Source organism: Neovison vison, chromosome X, assembly GCF_020171115.1.
Source record: "Neovison vison isolate M4711 chromosome X, ASM_NN_V1, whole genome shotgun sequence".
NCBI classification, from domain to species: Eukaryota; Metazoa; Chordata; class Mammalia; order Carnivora; family Mustelidae; genus Neogale; species Neogale vison.
Window position 1 is genome coordinate 84002455 of NC_058105.1, and position 17182 is coordinate 84019636.

The window sequence follows — 17182 nt, forward strand, 5'->3', positions numbered from 1 at the left end:
CATGGAAACCAAAGAGAATGAAGACACATCGGTCCAAAACCTATGGGATATGGCAAAGGGAGTTCAAGGGGGAAATACATAGCCATCCAAGATTCACTCAAAAAAAATTGAAAAACCCAGAATGCACCAACTCTTTTTACACCCTAAAGATTTGGAACATCGGCAATGAAATAAGCCAACCCCACTCACAAGAAGTGAAAGAATCAGAGGAGTCAAGATGGAGAAGTAGCAGGCTGAAATGACTTCAGGTAGCAGGAGATCATCTAGATAGCTTATCAAACCATTTTAAACACCTACAAATCCAAAAGGAGATAGAACAGAAGAAGAGCAACAATTCTAGAAACAGAAAATCCATCACTCTCTGAAAGGTAGGACCAGCAGAGAAGTGAATCCAAAGCGACAGGAAGAGAGACCGCGGGGGGAGGGGCCAGCTCCCAGAAAGCCACTCATTTGTGGGACATAACCAATAGCATGGAGGACAAGGGGTGTTAGAGAGGAGTAGGGAATTTGGGTAAATTGGAAGGGGAGGTGAACCATGAGAGACTATGGACTCTGAAAAACAGTCTGAGGGGTTTGAAGTGGCGGGGGGGGGGAGGTTGGGGTACCAGGTGGTGGGTATGATAGAGGGCACAGCTTGCATGGAGCACTGGGTGTGGTGAAAAAATAATGAATACTGTTTTTCTGAAAATTAAATAAATTGGGAAAAAAAAAAAAGAAAGCTGCGGAACAATGGAGCACAAAATCAGGACTCTTGAAAGTCTGCTCCACTGACGGACATTGCTCCAGAGGCTAAACCGGGATGAAGCCCACATGGGGTCAGCATGCCCTAGGTCCTGTGGGGTCACAGAATGATCGGGGGTGTCTGAGTGTCACAGAGCTTGTAGGTATGAGAGCGGGGAAGCCGGCTACAGAGACAGAGCCAAGGAGTGAGCTGTCAACTCGGGGTTACCTTGAGCCATAATCCGTGGTACAAGCCACTGCTCTGAGTGGGGTCCCCACAAGATCTGGGGAGACACCCCCTGGAAGAGCTCAGGGGTCTTTGGGGTTTGGAGATTCCAGGTGGAGGTGTGTACCAGAGACAGAGACACAGATGTTTGGTCACAGGCTGGGTGAGCTCAGAGCACAGCTGGAGGCCAGGGAGATGGGAGTGATTGAACACTTTTCTCTAAGGGCATATGGAGGAGTGGGGCCCTGAGCTCTCTTCTCCTCTGGGCCAGAGATTAGGAGGCTTCCATTTTCATTCCCCTCCTCCAGAAGTCTACAAAAAGCATTTCAGGGAACAAAAGCTCCCAAAAGCGAACCTGAGCAGATTACTTAGCCTGGCCCCTGCTAACAGTGGTGCAATTCCGCCTCAGGCAAAGACACTTGATACACTACAACAAGCCCCTCCCCCAGAAGATCAACAAGAAATCCAGCCAAGACCAAGTTCACTTAACAAGGAGAACAGCGGAATTCCAGAGGAGCAGAAAGAAAAGCATGGAATTCATGGCTTTCTCCCCATGATTCTTTAGTCTTGCAGTTAATTTTTTTTTTATTTTATTTTTTCTTCTGCTATTTTTTTTAACTTTTACCTTTTCCACTTTTAACATTTTGTAACTAGTTTATCTTAACAATACCTTTCATTAAAAAAATTCTTTTTTGACCTTTATTCTTATAGTCATATTTAATCCTTCATTGTATTTGACATTATTTTTTGTATACATATAGGGTTTTTTCTTCTAAGAAAATTGGGGTACAACTTCTTCTAATAGATCAAAATATACCCTAAATCTAGCTCTGGGCTTGTTCTAGTCTCCTCCAGCCTGAGCAAATTCTCTCCACTTTCTTTTTCTTTATTCTCCCAACCAACTTACTTTATCAACTCCTTTTTTAGAAATTAATTTTTTTATCTTTATAGGCATATTCCATCCCTTCATTGTGTTGACCCTTATATATGATTTTCATTCTTTAAAATTTTGGGAGGTAGTTTCTTCTAAGAGACCAAAATACTCACAAAATTAAGTGGGTGACCCTGTTCTAGTCACCAGTCTAATATATATATATTTTTTTCTTTTTTATATTTTTCTTTATTTGTTTTATTTTTTTTTAATTTTTTTTCAGAACTTCTTTTTATCCCCCACACGATTTGGGGTCTCTTCTGATTTGGTTAAAGCACATTTTCCTGGGGTCTTTGCCACACTTTTAGTATTTTATTTTCTCCTTCATATATTCTTATCTGGACAAAATGACAAAGCAGAAAAACTCACCACACACAAAAAAAGAATAAGAGACAGTACCGAAGGCTAGGGACCTAATCAATATGGACAATGGTAATATGTAAGACCTAGAGGTGAGAATGACGATTCTCAAGGTTCTAGCTGGACTCGAAAAAGGCATGGAAGATATTAGAGAAACCTGTCCGGAGAAATAAAAGCCCTTTATGGAGAAATAAGAGAACTAAAATCTAACCAAGTTGAAATTTTTAAAAAAAGCTATTAATGACGTGCAATAAAAAATGGAGGCTCTTACTGCTAGGATAAATGAGGCAGAAGAAAGGATTAGTGATATAGAAGACCAAATGGCAGAGAATAAAGAAGCTGAGCAAAAGAGAGACAGACAACAACTGGACCACAAGGGGAGAATTTGAGAGATAAGTGACACCATAAGACAAAACAACTTTAGAATAATTGGGATTCCCAAAGAAGAAAGAGAGAAGGGAGCAAAAGCTATATTGGAGAGAATTATTGGAGAGAATTTCCCTAATATGGCAAAGGGAACAAGCATCAAAATCCAGGCAGTGCAGAGAACCCCCTTGATAATCATTAAGAATAGGTCCACACCCCATCACCTAATAGTAAAATTTACAAGTTTTAGCAACAGAGAAAATCCTGAAAGCAGCCCAGGACAAGAAGTCTGTAACATACAATGGTAAAAATATTAGATTGGCAGCGGACTTATCCACAGAGCCCTGGCAGGTCAGAAAGAAATAGCATTATATATTCAGAGCACTAAACGAGAAAAACATGCAGCCACGAATACTATATCCAGCTAGGATATCATTTAAAATAGGAGAGATTAAAAAGCTTCCAAGACAAACAAAAACTGAAAGAATTTGCAGACACCAAACCAGCTCTACAGGAAATATTGAAAGGGTCCTCTAAGCAAAGAGAGAACCTAAAACTAGTAGAACAGAAAGGAACAGAGACAAGATACAGTAACAGTCACCTTACAGGCAATACAATGGCACTAAATTCATAAATATCAATAGTTACCCTGAATGTTAATGGGCTAAATGCCCCAATCAAAAGACACAGGGTATCAGAATGGATAAAAAACAAAACCCATCTATATGTTGCCTACAAGAAACACATTTTAAGCCCAAAGACACCTCCAGATTTAAAGTGAAGGGGTGGAAAGAATTTACCATGCTAATGGACATCAGAAGAAAGCAGGAGTGGCAATCCTTATATCAGATCAATTAGGTTTTAAGCCAAAGGCTATAATAAGAGATGAGAAAGGACACTATATCATACTCAAAGGGTCTGTCCAACAAGAAGATCTAACAATTTTAAATGTCTATGCCCCCAACGTGGGAGCAGCCAACTATATAAACCAATTAATAACAAAATCAAAGAAACACATCAATAACAATACAATAATACTAGGGGACGTTAACACTCCCCTCACCGAAATGGACAGATCATCCAAGCAAAAGATAACAAGGAAATAAAGGCCATAAATGACACACCGGACCAGATGGACATCACAGATATATTCAGAACATTCCATCCCAAAGCAACAGAATACACATTCTTCTCTAGTGCACATGGAACAGTCTCCACAATAGATCACATCCTGGGTTACAAATTGGGTCTCAATTGGTATCAAAAGACTGGGATCATTCCCTGCATATTTTCAGACCACAATGCTCTGAAGCTAGAACTCAATCACAAGAGGACATTTGGAATGAACCCAAATACATGGAGACTAAAGAGCATCTTACTAAAGAATGAATGGGTCAACCGGGAAATTAAAGAAGAATTGAAAAAAATCATGGAAGCAAATGATAATGAAAACACAATAGGTCAAGATCAGTGGAACACAGCAACGGCAGTCCTGAGAGGAAATATATATAATGATACAAGCCTTTCTCAAGAAATAAGAAAGGTCTCAAATACACAACCTAACCCTACACCTAAAGGAGCTGGAGAAAGAACAACAAAGAAAGCCTAAATCCAGCAGGAGAAGAGAAATAATCAAGACCAGAGCAGAAATCAATGAAATAGAAACCAAACCAAACCAAAACCAAACAAACAAACAAACAAAAAACAATAGAAAAAAATCAAAGAAACTAGGAGCTGGTTCTTTGAAAGAATTAATAAGATTGGAAAGGCTCTGGTCAGAATTATCTGAAAGAAAAGAGAAAGGACCCAAATAAATAAAATCATGAACGAAAGAAGAGAGATCACAACCAACACCAAAGAAATACAAACAATTATAAGAACATGCTATGAGCAACTGTATGCCAACAAATTTTACAATCTGTAAGAAATGGATGCATTCCTAGAGACATATAAACTACCACAACTGAACCAGGAAGAAATAGAAAGCCTGAACAGACCCATAACCAGTAAGGAGATTGAAATAGTCATCAAAAATCTCCAAGGAAACAAAAGCCCAGGGCCAGATGTTTTCCCAGGGGAATTCTACCAAGCCTTTAAAGAATTAATTCCTAGGGGCGCCTGGGTGGCTCAGCGGATTAAAGCCTCTGCCTTTGGCTCAGGTCATGATCCCAAGGTCCTGGGATCGAGCCCCACATCGGGCTCTCTCCTCGGCACGGAGCCTGCTTCCTCCTCTCTCTCTGCCTGCTTCTCTGCCTACTGGTGATCTCTGTCAAATAAATAAATAAAAAATCTTAAAAAAAAAAAGAATTAATTCCTATTCTCCTGAAACTGTTCCAAAAAATTGAAATGGAAGGAAAACTTCCAAACTTATTTTATGAAGCCAGCATCACCTTGATCCCAAAACCAGACAAGGGTCCCATCAAAAAAGAGAATTACAGTGTGAAGATTCCTCAAGAAATTAAAAATAGAACTTCCCTATGACCTGCAATTGCACTACTGGGTATTTACCCCAAAGATACAGATGTAGTGAAAGAAGGACCATCTGTACCCCAATGTTTATAGCAGCAATGGCCATGGTTGCCAAGCTGTAGAAAGAACCAAGATGCCCTTCAACAGACGAATAGATAGGGAAGATGTGGTCCATATACACTATGGAGTATTATGCCTCCATCAGAAAGGATGAATACCCAACTTTTGTAGCAACATGGATGGGACTGGAGGAGATTATGCTGAGTGAAATAAGTCAAGCAGAGAGAGTCAATTATCATATGGTTTCACTTATTTATGGAGCATAACAAATAGCATGGTGGACATGGGGTGTTAGGAGAAGGGAGTTGGGGGAAATTGGAAGGGGAGGTGAACCATGAGAGACTATGGACTCTGAAAAACAATCTGAAGGGTTTTAAGTGGTGGAGGGGTGGGAGGTTGGGGGAACCAGGTGGTGGGTATTATAGAGAGCATGGATTGCATGGAGCACTGGGTGTGGTACAAAACAATGAATACTGTTATGCTGAAAATAAATAAATGAAAAAAATAAAAATAATAAAAATAAAATAAAAATAAAAAGAGAATCACAGTCCAATATTGATGAACATAGATGCAAAAATTCTCACTAAATACTAGCCATAGGATCCAACAGTTCATTAAAAGGATTATTCACCACAACCAAGTGGAATTTATTCCAGGGCTCCAAGGTTGGTTCAACAACCACAAATCAATCAGTGTGATACAACACATTAATCAAAAAAGAACAAGAACCATATCATACTCTGATTAGATGCTGAAAAAGCATTTGACAAAGTACAGCATCCCTCCGTGATCAAAACTCTTCAAAGTGTAGGGATAGAGGGCACATACCACAATATTATCAAAGCCATCTATGAGAAACCCATCGCAAATATTATTCTCAATGGAGAAAAACTGAAAGCTTTTCCTCTAACGTCAGGAACATGGCAGGGATGTCCATTACCACCACAGCTATTCCACATAGTACTAGAAGTCCTAGCCTCAGCCATCAGACAACAAAAAGAAATTAAAGGCATCCAAATCAGCAAAGAAGAAATCAAACTATCACTCTTTGCAGATGATATGATACTCTATGTGGAAAACCCAAAGACTCCACTCCAACACTGCTAGAACTTATACAGGAATTTGGTAACGTGTCAGGATATAAAATCAATGCACAAGAATCAGTTGCATTTCTTTTTTTTCTTATTTATTTTAATTTATTTTCAGCATAACAGTATTCATTGTTTTTGCACCACACCCAGTGCTCTATGCAATCCGTGTCCTCTATAATACCCACCACCTGGTTCCCCCAACCTCCCACCCCCCGCTGCTTCAAAATCCTCAGATTGTTTTTCAGAGCCCATAGTCTCTCATGGCTCACCTCCCCTTCCAATTTCCCTCAACTCCCTTCTCTTCTCCATCTCCTCTTGTCCTCCATGCTATTTGGTATGCTCCACAAATAAGTGAAACCATATGATAATTGACTCTCTCTGCTTGACTTATTTCACTCAGCATAATCTCTTCCAGTCTTGTCCATGTTGCTACAAAAGTTGGGTATTCATCCTTTCTGGTGGAGGCATAATACTCCGTAGTGTATATGCATTTTTTTACACCAACAAGAAGACAGAAGAAAGAGAAATTAAGGAGTCAATCCCATTTACAATTGCACGCAAAACCATAAGATACCTAGGAATAAGCCTAACCAAAGAGGCTAAGAATCTATACTTAGAAAACTATAAAGTACTCATGAAAGAAATTGAGGAAGACACAAAGAAATGGAAAAGTGTTCCATGCTCTTGGATTGGAAGAACAAATATTATGAAAATATCTATGCTACCTAAAGCAGTCTACACGTTCAATGTAATCCTTATGAAAATGCCATCCTTTTTTTTCAAAGAAATAGAACAAATAATCCTAAAATTTACATGGAACCAGAAAAGACCTCAAGTAGCCAAAGGAATATTGAAAAAGAAAGCCAAAGTTGGTGGCATCACAATTCCAGACTTTAAGCTCTATTACAAAGCTGTCATCATCAAGACAGTATGGTACTGGCACAAAAGCAGACACATAGATCAATAGAACAGAATAGAGAGCCCAGAAATAGACCCTCTACTCTATGGGCAACTAATCTTAGACAAGCAGGAAAGAATTTCCAATGGATAAAAGGTCATCTCTTCAACAAATGGTGTTGGGAAAATTGGACAACCACATGCAGAAAGAATGAAAGTGGACCATTTCCTTACACCACATACAAAAATAGCAAAAATAGACTCAAAATGGATGAAGGACCTCAACGTGAGAAAAGAAACCATCAAAATCCTTGAGGAGAACACAGGTAGCAAGCAAGCTCTTTGCCCTCAGCTACAGCAAGTTCTTCCTAGGAACATCACCAAAGGCAAGGGAAGCAAGGGCAAAAATGAACTATTGGGATTTCATCAAGATCTAAAGCTTTTGCACATCAAAGGAAACAGTTAATAAAACCAAAAGACAACTGACAGAATGGGAGAAGATATTTGCAAACGACATATCAGATAAAGTGCTATTATCCAAAATCTATGAAAAGCTTAGCAAACTCAACACCCAAAGAACAAATAATCCGACCAAGAAATGGGCAGAGGACATGAACAGACATTTCTGCAAAGAAGACATCCAGATGGTGAACAGACATATGAAAAAGTGCTCCACATCATTCAGCATCAGGGAAATACAAACTAAAATCATAACGAAATACTGCCTCACACCAGTCAGAATGACTAAAATTAACAAGTCAGGAAATGACAGATGCTGGCGAGGATGTGGAGAAAGGGAAAGCCTCCTACACTGTTGAATGGAATACAACTGGTGCAACCAGTCTGGAAAATAGCATGGCAATTCCTCAAAAAGTTGAAAAAAAAGCTACCCTATGACCCAGCAATCACACTACTGGTTATTTACCCTAAAGATATAAACGTAGTGATCCAAAGGGGTACGTGCACCTGAATGTTTACAGCAGCAATGTCCATAATAGCCAGACTATGGAAAGAACCTAGATGTCCATCAACTGATGAATGGATAAAGAAGATGTGGTATAGATCTACAATGGAATACTATGCAGCCATCAAAAGAAATGAAATCTTGCCATTTGCAACGACATGGATGGAACTAGAGGGTATTATGCTTAGCGAAATAAGTCAATTGGAGAAAGACAACTGTCATATGGTCTCCCTGATATGAGGAAGTGGAGATGCAACAGGCTTGGGGGTAGGAAAAGAATAAATGAAAAAAGATGGGATTGGGCGGGAAGCAAACCATAAGAGACTAAATCTCACAAAAGAAACTGAGGGCTGCTGGGGGTAAGGGGGTCAGGAGAGTGTGGTGGGGTTATGGACATTGGGGATGGTATGTGCTATGGTGAGTGCTGTGAAGTGTGTAAACCTGGCGATTCACAGACCTGTACCCCTGGGGCTAATAATACATTATATGTTTATGAAAAAATTAAAAAAATTAAAATAAAAAAATATTGGAAAAAAAGAAGGGAAATAATCAAGATTCGAGCAAAGATCAACGAGATAGAAACTAGAGATATAATAAAACACATGAAAGAAACTAGATGATGGTCCTTTCAAAGAATCAATAAGATCAATAAACCACTGGCAAAGCTAATACAAAAGAAAAGAGAAAGGCCCAAATTAATAAAATTATGAATGAAATTATGAATTATAATAAATTAATTTAATTAATAAAATAATAAAATATGTTTAGTTAATTTAATTCTATTAAATATATTAAATAATATTTAATCAATTAAATAATTAAAATTATTAATGAAAATGGAGAGATCATGACTAAGACCAAGGAAACAGAAATTATTATCAGAAATTATTTTCAATAGCTATATGCCAATATTTTAAGCAACCTATAAGAAGTGAATGAGTTCCTGGAAACCTATAAACTTCCAAGAATGAAAGAGGAAGAAATTGACAACCTGAATACACCAATATCTAGTAGGGTAACTTAAGCAGTGATCAAAGACCTCGCAAGAAAGAAGAGCCCAGGATCTGACAGATTCCCTGAGGAATTCGAACAAACATTCAACATGTGTTGGAGAGGATGTGGAGAAAGGGGAGACCTCTTACACTGTTGGTGGGAATACAAGTTGGTGCAGCCATTTGGAAAACAGTGTGGAGATTCCTTAAGAAATTAAAAATAGATAGGGAGGGAGACAAACCATAAGTGACTCTTAATCTCACGAAACAAACTGTGGGTTGCTGGGGGGAAGGGGGTTGGGAGAAGGGGGTAGGGTTATGGACATTGGGGAGGGTATGTGCTTTTGGGTAAATTGGAAGGGGAGGTGAACCATGAGAGACTATGGACTCTGAAAAACAATCTGAGGGGTTTGAAGTGGCAGGGCCGTGGGAGGTTGGGGTACCAGGTGGTGGGTATTATAGAGGGCACGGCTTGCATGGAGCACTGGGTGTGGTGAAAAAATAATGAATAATGTTTTTCTGAAAATAAATAAATTGGAAAAAAAGAAAAAAAAAGAAAAGAAAAGAAGATCTATCAACTGTAGATATTTATACACTCATCTTGGGAGTTCTCTTTGGAGAACTGTGTGGAGATTCCTCAAGAAATTAAAAATAGAACTTCCCTATGACCCTGCAATTGCACTCCTGGGTATTTACTCCAAAGACACAGATGTCGTGAAAAGAAGGGCCATCTGTACCCCAATGTTTATAGCAGCAATGGCCATGGTCGCCAAACTATGGAAAGAGCCAAGATGCCCTTCAACGGAAGAATGGATAAGGGAGATGTGGTCCATATACACTATGGAGTATTATGCCTCCATCAGAAAGGATGAATACCCAACTTTTGTAGCAACATGGACGGGACTGGAAGCGATTATGCTGAGTGAAATAAGTCAAGCAGAGAGAGTCAATTATCATATGGTTTCACTTATTTGTGGAGCATAACCAATAGCATGGAGGACAAGGGGCGTTAGAGAGGAGAAGGGTATTTGGGTAAATTGGAAGGGGAGGTGAACCATGAGAGACTATGGACTCTGAAAAACAATCTGAGGGGTTTGAAGTGGCAGGGGGGTGGGAGGTGGGGTACCAGGTGGTGGGTATTATAGAGGGCACGGCTTGCATGGAGCACTGGGTGTGGTGAAAAAATAATGAATACTGTTTTTCTGAAAATAAATAAATTGAAAAAAATAGAGCTACCCTATGACCCTGCAATTGCAGTACTGGGTATTTACTTCAAAGATATAGATGTAGTGAAAGGAAAGGCCATCTGCTATAAACCCAATGTTTATAGCAGCAATGGCCACAGTCACCAAACAGGAAAGAGCCAAGAATGCTCTTTAACAGATGAATGGATAAAGGAGATTATGGTCTGTATATACAATGGAGTATTATGCCTCCATCAGAAAGGATGAATACCCAACTTTAGTATCAACATGGATGGGACTGGAGGAGATTATGCTGAGTGAAATAAGTCAAGCAGATGGAGTCAATTATCATATGGTTTCACTTACTTGTGGAGCATAAGGAATAATGTGGAGGACAAGGAGAAGGAAAGGAAAAGGGATTGGGGGAAATTGGAGGGGGAGATGAAGCATAAGAGACTCTGTACTCTGAGGAACAAACTGAGGGTTTTGGAAGGAAGGGGGTTGGGGGATGAGTAAGCCTGGTGGTGGGTATTAAGGAGAGCATGTATTGCACAGAGGACTGGGTATGATGCATAAACAATGAATCTTGAGGAGATAAAATAAAGAGATAAAGTAATTTTTAAAAAAAATGTTGTATTTTTAGCTCTGATACATAAGTTTATGACATTGAGAATTTTGTGTGTGGCTGGTGTGAGGAAATTATATGAAATCTTTATTTTGCATCCTGATGTACATTTATCTGAGCATTACTGTTTACAAAGACTATTATTTCCACATAAGGTTTCTGTGCACTCTTATCAATTATCAATTGCCTATAAATGTAAGCATTTATTTGTGGACTTGCAATTCAGTTCTACTCCATTGAAATTCAGTTATCTGTCTTCTGTCTTTATGCCAGTGCCATACTGTCTTAGTTACTATAGCTCTATAGTTAGCTTTATAATAAGGAATTCTGACTCCTACAATTTCCTTCTTTTAAAGATTGTTTTTGCTATCTAGGTCCCTTGAAATTTTGTATGTTTTAGGATACCATTGTCAATATATACAATAATAACTGGGTTGGGCTTCCATATTTTCTTCTTTTTTTCTTTTCCTTTTTTTTTTTTTTTTTTTTTTTTTTTTTTTTTTTTTGTTAACGGTAGCCATTAGGTTTAGGATTTATGCCTGGTATTTTGCAGGTCAGAGACCCCAGAGATAAAATCCCAGACTTCTGCTAGGGTGAGAATGTACATGGCAATCATCTACCAACCTGAGAAATATAGGGAAAATGGGGCTCCAAATGCTCTTTAATTATTCAATTGGTCCATTTGGGGGTTTTGTTGTTGTTGTTTGTTTATTTTTATTCAATTCCAGATAGTTAACATACAATGTAATATTAGTTTCATGCATAAAATTTGGTGACTCAAAGCTTACATACAACACCCAGTCCTCATCAAAAGTGCACTCCTTGATACATATCTATCTTCTATCTATCTACCTATCTATCTATACACACACACACACATAAGGATATATGTATCATCATATAAATTTTTTCGTGCTAGTGCTATACTGTTTTGATCACTAAAGCCTTGTATTATACCTTGAAGTTCAGAATGGTGATGCCTCCAGCTTTGCTTTTCTTTCTCAATTGCTTAGCATATTCATGGCCTTTGTGGTTCCATACAAGTTTAAGCATTGTTTGCTCTTGCTCTGTCAAACATGCTGGATGTATTTTGATAGGGGTTATATTAAATGCATAGATTGCTTTAGGTAATATAGACATTTTAATAATATTTGTTTTTCCAAACAATGAGCATAAAATGTCTTACCATTTCTTTGTGTCACTTGCAATTTATTTCATCAGCATTGTATAGTTTTCCGAGTACAGGTCTTTCACGTATTTGGTGAGGTTTATTTCTAGGTACTTATTAGTTTTGATCAAATTGTAAATAGGATCAATTCCTTGATTTGCCTTTCTGCTGTTTCATTATTGGTGTATACAAATCAACAGATTTCAATACATTAATTTTGTATTCTGAAACTTTTCTGAATTTGTGTATCATTTCTAGTAAGTTTTTGGTGGAATCTTTCAGGTTTTCAACATAGAGTTTTACATCATCTGCAATTAATGAAAACTTGACATCTTCCTTGCTGATTTTTTAAATTGTTTTAAATTTATTTTTTATTATGCTCAGTTAGCCAACATATAGGACATTATTAGTTTTTAAAGTAGTGTTCAATGATTTATTAGTTGTGTGTAACACCTAGTGCGCCTCACATCATGTACCCTCCTTAATGCCCATCCTCCAGTTACCTAATCCCCACCACCTCCCCTTCAGCAACCCTCAGTTTGTTTCCCAGAGTTAAAAGTCTCTCAAGGTTTGTCTCCTTCTCTGCTATTTCCCCATTCAGTAATCCCTCCCTTCCCTTATGATCCTCTGCACTGTTTCTTATATTCTCCATATGAGAGAAAATATATGATAATTGTCTTCCTCTGACTGACTTACTTCACTTAGCACAATACCCTCCAGTTCTAACCATATTGATGCAAATGGTTAGTATTCATCCTTTCTGATGGCTGAGTAATATTCCATTGTGTATATATACCACATCTTCTTTATCCATTCATCTTTTGATGGACATCTGGGCACTTTCCACAGATTGGCTATTGTGGATCTTGCTGCTATAAATGCTGGGGTGTAGGTGTCCCTTATGAATCAAAACATTTGTATCTTTGCAGTAAATACATAGTAGTGCAATTGCTGGGTCATAGGGTAGCTTTTTATTTTTAACATTTTGAGAAACTATTTTCCAGAGTGGCTATCAACAATATAGGAGGGTTTACCTTTCTCTGCATCCTTGCCAATATTTCTGTCTTGTTAATTTTAGCCATTCTGACTGGTGTGAGGTGGTATCATCGTGGTTTTGATTTGTGTTTTTCTGATACCAAATGATATGGAGCATTTTTTCATGTGTCTGTTGGCCATTTGTAGGTTTTCTTTGGAGAAGTGTCTGTTCATGTCTGCTGTCCATTCCTTGACTGAATTATTTGTTTTTGGGTGTTAATTTTGATAAGTCCTTTATAGATCTTTAACTCTACTTTAAACGTTTGGTAGAATTCCCTTAGGAAGCCTTCTGGCACTGGACTTTTGTTTGTTGGGAGATTTTTGATCACCGATTTAATTTCCTTGTTGGGTATGGGTCTGTTCAAATTTTCCATTTCATCCTGTTTCAGTTTCAGTAGTTAGTGTGTTTCTAGGAATTTATCCATTTCTTCCAGGTTGTGCAATTTGTTGGCATATAATTTTTCCTAATACTTTCTTATAATTGTATTTCTGTGGTGTTTGTTGTAACATTTCTTTCACATGTAGTTGTATTTGGGCCATTTCTCTTTTTATTTTGATAAGTCTGGCTGGGGTTTATCAATTTTATTAATCCTTTCAAAGAACCATCTCCTAGTTTCCAATGTTCTATTTATTGTTTGTTTGTTTCTATAGAGTTTATTTTTGCTCTAATCTTTATTATATCCCTTCTTCTGGCTTTAGGCTTTATTTGCTGTTCCTTTTCTAGCTCCTTTAGGTCTAAGATTATGTTTTGCATTTGAGACTTTTCTTCCTTCTTGAGATAGGTCTGTATTGATCTATATTTTCCTCTTAGGACCATTTTTGCTGCATCCCAAGGGTTTTAGACTGTCATGTTTTCATTTTCATTTGCTTCCATGTATCTTTAAATTTTTTAAATAATTTTTTCTTAGTTTCTTTTAAAAATTTCTTTTCCAATTTATTTATTTTCAGAAAAACAGTATTCACTATTTTTTCACCACACCCAGTGCTCCATGCAAGCCGTGCCCTCTACAATACCCACCACCTGGTACCCCTACCTCCCACCCCCCCGCCACTTCAAACCCCTCAGATTGTTTTTCAGAGTCCATAGTCTCTCATGGTTCACCACCCCTTACAATTTACCCAAATTCCCTACTCCTCTCTAATGCCACTTGTCCTCCATGCTATTTGTTATGCTCCACAAATAAGTGAAACCATATGATAATTGACTCTCTCTGCTTGACTTATTTCACTCAGCATAATCTCTTCCAGTCCCGTCCATGTTGCTACAAAAGTTGGGTATTCATCCTTTCTGATGGAGGCATAATACTCCATAGTGTATATGGACCACATCTTCCTTATCCATTCATCCGTTGAAGGGCATCTTGGTTCTTTCCATAGTTTGGCGACTGTGGCCATTGCTGCTATAAACATTGGGGTACAGATGGACCTTCTTTTCACGACATCTGTATCTTTGGGGTAAATACCCAGGAGTGCAATTGCAGGGTCGTAGGGAAGCTCTATTATTAATTTCTTGAGGAATCTCCACACTGTTCTCCAAAGAGGCTGCACCAACTTGCATTCCCACCAACAGTGGAAGAGGGTTCCCCTTTCTCCACATCCTCTCCAACATATGTTGTTTCCTGTTTTGTTAATTTTGGCCATTCTAACTGGTGTAAGGTGATATCTCAATGTGGTTTTACTTTGAATCTCCCTGAGGGCTAATGATGATGAGCATTTTTTCATGTGTCTGATACCCATTTGTATGTCTTGATTGGAGAAGTGTCTGTTCATATCTTCTGCCCATTTTTTGATGTGTTTGTCTGTTTCGTGTGGGTTGAGTTTGAGGAGTTCATTATAGATCCTGGATATCAACCTTTTGTCTGTACTGTCATTTGCAAATATCTTCTCCCATTCCGTGGGTTGCCTCTTTGTTTTGTAGACTGTTTCGTTGCTGTGCAGAAGCTTTTGATTTTGATGAAGTCCCAGAAGTTCATCTACGCTTTTGTTTCCTTTGCCTTTGGAGACGTATCTTGAAAGAAGTTGCTGTGGCTGATATCAAAGAGATTACTGCCTATGTTCTCCTCTAAGATTCTGATGGATTCCTGTCTCACGTTGAGGTCTTTTATCCATTTTGAGTTGAGCTTTGTGTACGGTGTAAGAGAATGGTCGAGTTTCATTCTTCTACATATAGCTGTCCAGTTTTCCCAGCACCATTTATTGAAGAGACTGTCTTTTTTCCACTGTATATTTTTTCCTGTTTTGTCAAAGATTAATTGACCATAGAGTTGAGGGTCCATATCAGGGCTCTCTACTCTGTTCCACTGGTCTATGTGTCTGTTTTTATGCCAGTACCATGCTTTCTTGGTGATCACAGCTTTGTAATAAAGCTTGAAATCACATAAGGTGATGCCGCCAGCTTTATTTTTGTTTTTCAACATTTCCTTAGCGACTCGGGGTCTCTTCTGATTCCATACAAATTTTAGGATTATTTGCTCCAGCTCTTTGAAGAATACCGGTGAAAATTTTGATCAGATTGGCATTAAAAGTATAGATTGCTCTAGGCAGTATAGACATTTTAACAATGTTTATTCTTCCGATCCAAGAGCATTGAATGGTCTTCCTCTTTTTGTGTCTTCTTAAATTTCTTTCATGAGTGTTCTATAGTTCCTCAAGTACAGATCCTTTACCTCTTTAGTTAGGTTTATTCCCAGGTAACTTATGGTTCTTGGTGCTATAGTAAATGGAATCGATTCTCTAATTTCCCTTTCTGTATTTTCATTGTTAGTGTATAAGAAAGCCACTGATTTCTGCACATTGACTTTGTATCCTGTCACATTGCTGAATTGCTGTATGAGTTCTAGTAGTTTGGGGGTGGAGTCTTTTGGGTTTTCCATATAAAGAATCATGTCATCTGCAAAGAGAGAGAGTTTGACTTCTTCATTACCAATTTGGATACCTTTTATTTCTCTCTGTTGTCTGATTGCTGTTGCTAGGACTTCTAATACTATGTTGAACAAGAGTGGTGAAAGTGGGCATCCTTGTCTTGTTCCTGATCTCAATGGGAAGGCTGCAAGCTTTTTCCCATTGAGGATGATATTTGCTGTGGGTCTTTCATAGATAGATTTGATGAGGTTCAGGAATGTTCCCTCTATCCCTATACTTTGAAGCGTTTTAATCAGGAACGGAAGTTGGATTTTGTCAAATGCTTTTTCTGCATCAATTGAGAGGACCGTGTGGTTCTTCTCTCTTCTCATATTAATTTGTTGTATCACATTGATTGATTTGCGAATGTTGAACCATCCTTGTAGCCCAGGGATGAATCCCACCTGATCATGGTGGATAATCTTTTTAATGTGCTGTTGGATCCTGTTTCCTAGGATCTTGTTGAGAATCTTAGCATCCATATTCATCAGTGATATTGGTCTGAAATTCTCCTTTTTGGTAGGGTCCTTGCCTGGTTTGGGGATCAGGGTAATGCTGGCTTCATAGAAAGAGTCTGGAAGTTTTCCTTCTGCTTCAATTTTTTTGAAACAGCTTCAGGAGAATAGGTGTTATTTCTTCTTTGAAGGTTTGGTAGAATTCCCCAGGGAATCCGTCAGGTCCTTGGCTCTTGTTTTTTGGGAGGTTTTTGATCACTGCTTCAATCTTGTTATTAGATATCGGTCTATTCAGGTTGTCGATTTCTTCCTTGTTCAATTTTGCTAGTTTATATTTTTCCAGGAATGCATCCATTTCATCTAGGTTGCTAAGCTTATTGGCATATAACTGTTCGTAATAACTTCTGATGATTGTTTCTACTTCCTTGGCGTTAGTTGTGATCTCTCCCTTTTCATTCATAATTTTATGAATTTGGGATTTCTCTCTTTTCTTTCGGATTAGTGTAGCCAGTGGTTTATCGATCTTATTGATTCTTTCAAAAAACCAGCTTCTAGTTTCATTGATACATTCTACTGTATCTCTGGTTTCTCTCTCATTGATCTCAGCTCTAGTCTTGATGATTTCCCTTCTTATGTGTGGAGTTGGTTTGATTTGTTGTTGATCCTCCAGTTCTTTAAGGTGTAGAGACAACTGGTGTTCTGGATTTTTCAATTTTTTTGAGCAAGGCTTGGATGGCT